The sequence below is a fragment of the Myotis yumanensis genome, unplaced genomic scaffold (assembly GCF_028538775.1).
Source record: "Myotis yumanensis isolate MYYU_CA2020_CCGP unplaced genomic scaffold, mMyoYum1.0.hap1 SCAF_10, whole genome shotgun sequence".
Lineage (NCBI taxonomy): Eukaryota > Metazoa > Chordata > Mammalia > Chiroptera > Vespertilionidae > Myotis > Myotis yumanensis.
Window position 1 is genome coordinate 58,209,665 of NW_027223761.1, and position 6,379 is coordinate 58,216,043.

Genomic DNA, 6,379 nt, shown 5'->3' on the forward strand with positions numbered 1-6,379 from the left:
CTTTTTGAGGACAGATGGGATCCAGGCAAGGCTCAGTGTCTGTTGACTGGACAAATGAACCCAAACTGACCACTTGTCAAATAACACAGCTGCCAGAAGCTGCTTCTCTCTGACCGTCAACTATACTCACAGGGGCTGCTTGTCACCCAGGCTTGGTGAAGGAACTGGACTGATCATGTTTTCATCATCCCCCCAAAATACTCCTTATCCTCCAGATGTCTCAGCAGTCTCTAGGCCCTGGCCTGGCATCTGACCCCAAATTGGCCCAAGGAAGCGCCATCTCTGTAAGCACAGCCTAGCACGGTGATGGCGAACCTATGACACGCGTGTCAGAGGTGACACGCGAACTCATTTTTTTGGTTGATTTTTCTTTGTTAAATGGCATTTAAATATATAAAATAAATATCAAAAATATAAGTCTTTGTTTTACTATGGTTGCAAATATCAAAAAATTTCTATATGTGACACGGCACCTGAGTTAAGTTAGGGTTTTTCAAAATGCTGACACGCCGAGCTCAAAAGGTTCGCCATCACTGGCCTAGCACCTGCCCAACCAACATGTTCCCTTGCCAGTCCCTTTGCAGTGTACAAGGCTCAATGGCCATTAGGGCTCCTGGAGCCTGTGATATTAATGAGGAAGGCTCTCAGCACAACTCAGCTTTACTTCCTGGACATCAGCCTACCAAGAGCAGGCACGGATCTCATGGCAAATGCATTTCCCTCCAGTCCTGGGCCATTCCTAGGCTGCCTGCTGGCTGGGTGGTTCCTCTCCTCATGCCCTTCTTCTCCCATCTCCATCCTATCTTCCCTTCCTTGTCCCCACTTCACTTTCTTTTTTCTCCCCTCCCCCTACACATACCTCTTCTACTCTCACTTTACCACTTAGAATCAATGCATTCTATTGTATGTAACTTATACTTATTTTTTTATTACCCATAATTACATAATCCACAAAAAAAATACTACTATATTTCAACTGAAGGTGGTGAACAATTTTGCAGAACCAAACACCAGCATATCTGGTCTCACAGATTCGTATGTACTCACAAGAACAATGGACTAGCATATTTAAAGTTAGGACTGTCCTCAAAAATGAGAACTGTATGAAGATGTACGGCAGCCATAAAGTCAGGACTCTATAAACACATCATTTGCTTATCTTGGGAGTGAAGAGTAGCTCCTGAGGTCTTGAGAAAATAAATACTGGTGGGTGGTCGGTTATTTTTGTTAATCCTCACCCTAGCATATTTTTCCATTGATCTTTTAGAGAGAGGGAAAGACAGAGAGAAACATCAATGTGAGCGAAACACATCTATTGGTTGCCTCCTGCACACACCCCAACCAGGGCCCAGGCCAGGAAGGAGCCTGCAACCAAGGTATGTGCCCTTGACCGGAATTGAACCCGGGACCCTTCATTCCACAGGCCGATGCTCTATCCCAGGGGTCCTCAAACTACGGCCCGCGGGCCACATGCAAATACAAATATTGTATTTGTTCCCGTTTTGTTTTTTTACTTCAAAATAAGGTATGTGCAGTGTGCATAGGAATTTGTTCATAGCTGTTTTTTTTAAACTATAGTCCGGCCCTCCAACGGTCTGAGGGACAGTGAACTGGCCCCGTTTAAAAAGTTTGAGGATCCCTGCTCTATCCATTGAGCCAAACCGGCCAGGGAGGGCTTGCTCCCTTCCTTCCTTCCTTCCTTCCTTCCTTCCTTCCTTCCTTCCTTCCTTCCTTTCTTTCTTCCTTTTTCCCAGAATGGTTGATTAGTGAGAAGAGTTATAGTCAAACCTCATTTCTTGCCCTGACAGGTTTGGCTCAGTGGATAGAGCGTCGGCTTGTGGACTGAAGGGTCCCGGGTTCGATTCCAGTCAAGGGCATGTACCTTGGTTGCGGGCACATCCCCAGTGGGGGGTGTGCAAGAGGCAGCTGATCGATGTTTCTCTCTCATTGATGTTTCTAACTCTCTATCCCTCTCCCTTCCTCTCTGTAAAAAATCAATAAAATATATTTTTAAAAAAAACAAAAAAAAAACACCTCATTTCTTGAATGTCTGCCATCAAACAATTCGGTTCTTGACCAAGTTATTCCAGAAAAAATGTCTCAGTTGTCCAACCAAACTTTGATTTTTGATCTGATAACCCTTTCAGGCTGATACCTCAGCATGACAAAAAGCATCTCTCAGGCAACAAACAAGAGAGAGAATGCTTTTGTTGCTGGCGAAATCCACATTAGCACAATTTTAAAACAGAAAGAGGCTATCAAGAGTGCTCATCAAGAGTGCTAATGTTGCTAAACGTGAGAAACAAACAATGATCGCAGACAATTGAAGAGGTAGAAAACTGTTGTTGATTTGGATAAACAAAAAGCAGTTAGCCAGTGACAGCATTTCATAAGTGAAAAAGCAAAGATGCTACATACTGATCTGGAAGATACCCCTGGAACCAGTGCTGAAGTGATTCCTTTAAGGCTAGTAAGAAATGTTTCTTTATAGATTAAACAGTCCATTAGACATGTCCTGTATACAAGAAAGGTTAAAACAGGGAATCATTTGGGGTTCTAGAATGGATTAATTCTATTTACATTATTTCTAATGGGAAAAAATTATTCGGTTTTCAAACTAATCACTTCTCAAACAACCTTCTGGAATGAATTAAGTTTGAGAACTGAGGTTCCACTGTACCGAAGAACAGAGGGCTATAATATATGCCAAAGATTGCAGAGGAGAAGCCAACATTTCAAATCAAGTGTGAATCTTGAATTACATCCTTTTAGCAAACACGAGCGTCCTCAGTACTTCGTACATAGATCCCTCAAATCTTAGCCCCAGTCTACTTTTCTGGTCTTCCTTCCTACTCCTTCCTCTCTGCTTCAATCAGACTAGTGCCATGCCTGGGATCTTGCAGGTAATTAATATCTGTTGAAAGAGAAAGAAAGGAAGGGAAGGAGGGAGGGAGGGAGGAAGGAAAATAAGGAAGAGAGGAGGGGGAAGAAGGAAGAAAGAAAGCGAGATAGAGGAAGGGAAGAAGGACAACTAAAACTGTAAACTCTCCCTGAGACGTTAAAGTTGGTGGCTCGCAGGCAGGCTAAATAGCCATCTCAGATGGTGATTAAAGAAAATTGAATTGATTTAAGAAAAAGGGGATGAGAGGTGGGGCTCTCCAAAGGAAGGACTACACACAGAAAGGGGGGCCTTGGAGATAGGTTCAGGGGGTAAGCCCGTGAGGAGCTGACACTGCCCCTGGCTGCAAGTCTCATGGGGTCCCTTAGAGGTTGTGGGATACATGACTGGGAGAATGACACGGGTGTGCTCCTTGGCGAAAGAGGTCCAACTAGTGCTTTGTCCTGAGCGTATTTACCTCCCTCTTCCAGGTGGAAATTTTCAGGGAGGTCTCAGGGGAGGGTCTTAACAGAATATTCATTAGCTTTCCAGGTGTGCTCTTTCAGGGTCATGGTCTCCATTGGTCGGTGCCAGGGCAGGGGTTCATTAGTCAATGTAGCTCCTGGCACTACTTGTCTGGTTTTGCTGCTTTTGGGGCCCAGAGCTGAAATACAACTGAGGCCTCGATGTGATCTTTAGAGAGGAAAAGGTCAGGGAAGCTAAATCACCTGACCGGCAATATCAAAGATCAGGGGTCCAAACTGCATGGCCAGTGATATGCTAGGGGAGGATAGGTTACCCTGGGGGCAAGGTTCTTGTTTTCCCAGTTTTGCCCCTTGCTAGGCATCTGGGGTTTTCTTCCTGGTAAGTTTCTGTACCTGGCCCATCGTCCTTGATTCTTCTACCTCTATGGAATCCTACTCTAAAGAAAGGATCTGATAAAGTCAGATCTAAATGTCAGCGGCATGACCACAAGAAGCTTCTAACTCATCTAGAGTGGTGGTTTTCCGTCATGGTTGCCCATGAGATCATTTAGAGAGATTTTGAAAAACTCTAATGCCACTCCCTACCCCCGATAATCTGATTCAATTGAACTGGGAGTGAGGCCCAAGGCATGGTGCTTTTTTTCTAATGTGCAGACAGGGTTAACCATTTCTGGCACAGTCCAACCACCTCAGAGGTCCAGAGAGTTGGTAGGTGACAGAAGTAGGATAAGAACTCATAGCATCACTGAGTCCGTCTAGCTGGCCTTCAGTAGCTCTTTATCTCATGAAGTTCTTTCTTCTCTCTTAAATCTCTCAGGCTGTTTATCTCATTCATATATATCTTTAACAAATAGTTACTAAGCACCTACCAGGTGCCAGGTGCCAGGTATATGACAGTGAGCAATACAGCCCATTTCCTGTTCCTTGGCCTCAGCGGGAAGAGCCGTATACCTGAAGGCCTTTCTCAATTTGGATCATTCTGTCTCCATTCATTTGTGAGCTTCTTGGGACTAGGAGCCATGAGTGATTCATCTTTGGAGCTGCAGGCCTGGTACAGGGGCAGATTTAATAAAAATCTGATGAATAAACAAACGGATACAAGTGATTCCTGAATCCCCTTACATGGAATAAAGAAAACAGAAAAATGTCGCCCAGCCAGGGTAGCTCAGTTGGTTGCACTGAAAGGTTGCTGGTTCAATTCTCAGTCAGGGCACATACCTGGGTTGTGGGTTCGATCCTATAGAAGGCAACTGATTGATGGTTCTCTCTCTCTCTCTTTCTTTCATTGAGCATTGACCTATGAACCAGGAGATCACAATTTGATTCCCGGTCAGGGCACATGCCCAGGTTTCGGCCTCAATCCCCAGTGTTGGGCATGCAGGAGGCAGCCAATCAATGATTCTCTCTCATCATTGATGTTTCTCTCTCTCCCTCTCTCTTCCTCTCTGAAATCAATAAAAAATTTATTTTTTAAAAAACAACAGAAAAATGTCAGGAAGATCACCTGTATTAATCAGGACTTTCTCAATTTTATGTCATAGAAATACAACGTAAATTTTCTGAGACAAAAAGGGGTACTTATTTGATCACAACTGGAAAAGGCAAGTGTAGAATCCCAGACACACAATGTCATTGGGGCTCCATCTCTCTTCTCACTTCCCAGCTGTTTGTGTCATCTCGGCTTCGTTCTTAGTTTAGGGCCTCTGCACATGACAGTCAAGATGGTTCCTCCTATCCTCTGATTTTAGAAGTCCCAACAATGGCCTCATGTAATCCCCAGGGAAGACCAGCCCATCCTTGAACCAAACACTTTGGCTGGTGAAGAGTGTACTCTGATTGGTCAACCTGCCTCACAATCCATCCTGCGGCTGTCAGCAGGGTACCGCCACTGTCAGCCTCACTGCAAATTCACAGAATTGGCAAAGAGTCCCCGGTAGGAACCAGAAGAAGGAGCTAGGAAAGCATGCTGGACTTCCATGCTCTTCTATCTTTCCATCTTTCTGCTCCACCGCTTTACTTGGCATGATGGCTTTTATCTTCATCCATGCAAAATCATGGATGCAAGATAGGAACCACAGATCTAAACATTATCATTGTCTTCAAGGCAGAAAGAAAGGGGAGGAGCAGCCCTAGCCTTATCCGTCTCTATTTTCAGGAAAACAAAAACCTACCTAGAAACACCCCAAGGAGGCTTCCCTTAAACATCACTGGGCAGCATTAGATCACACTGCTGCCCCCTGCTGCAAGGGAGGCTAGGAAATCCAGTTTTATCAAACTGGAATAGACTTTCATGACAGAGAGAGAGAGAGAGAGAAAGAGAGAATTTCATGACTAGCTGGGACCAATACTAATTCCTCTCCCACCCTGTGCTCCTTCCCCCTCCCCTAGGGTTAGGTACTCTTGCTCTGAGTCCCTATAGCATTCTGGTCTCCCTTATCAAAGTGATATATGCACTGTACAGCAGCTGCTCATTTTTCCAGCCCCACCCTTTGTTAGGATTTCTAAAGAGGTGTCCATACCTATCTCATGGTTTGATTTTGCTTTCATCCTCACCCAAGGATATTTTTCCATTGATTTTTTAGAAGGAGTGGGAGAGGGAAAGACAGAGAGAAATATCAATGTGAGAGAAACACATCCATTGGTTGCCTCCTGCTCAAGCCCCGACAAGGGCCCGGCCAGGGAGGAGCCTGCAACGGAGATACGTGTCCTTGACCTGAATCGAACCCGGGACCCTTCAGTCAGCAGGCCAACGCTCTATCCACTGAGCCAAACCAGCTACAGGCCATTCCTATCTTGTTCATATTTGTATCCCCAACACTGAGCCAGCATAGTGCTTCATCCCACCCGTGTTCTCTATCTACCAAGTGTCAGGCCCTGTGCAAATAAGGAGGAGACTCTCAGTGAACTCTTCTTAGATGGATGGATGGATGGATGGATGAATGAATGAATGAATGACGGTGGTAGATAAATGGATGGTGGGTGGGTAGTGGAAGTTTGAGTGGCAGATGGTGGGTGA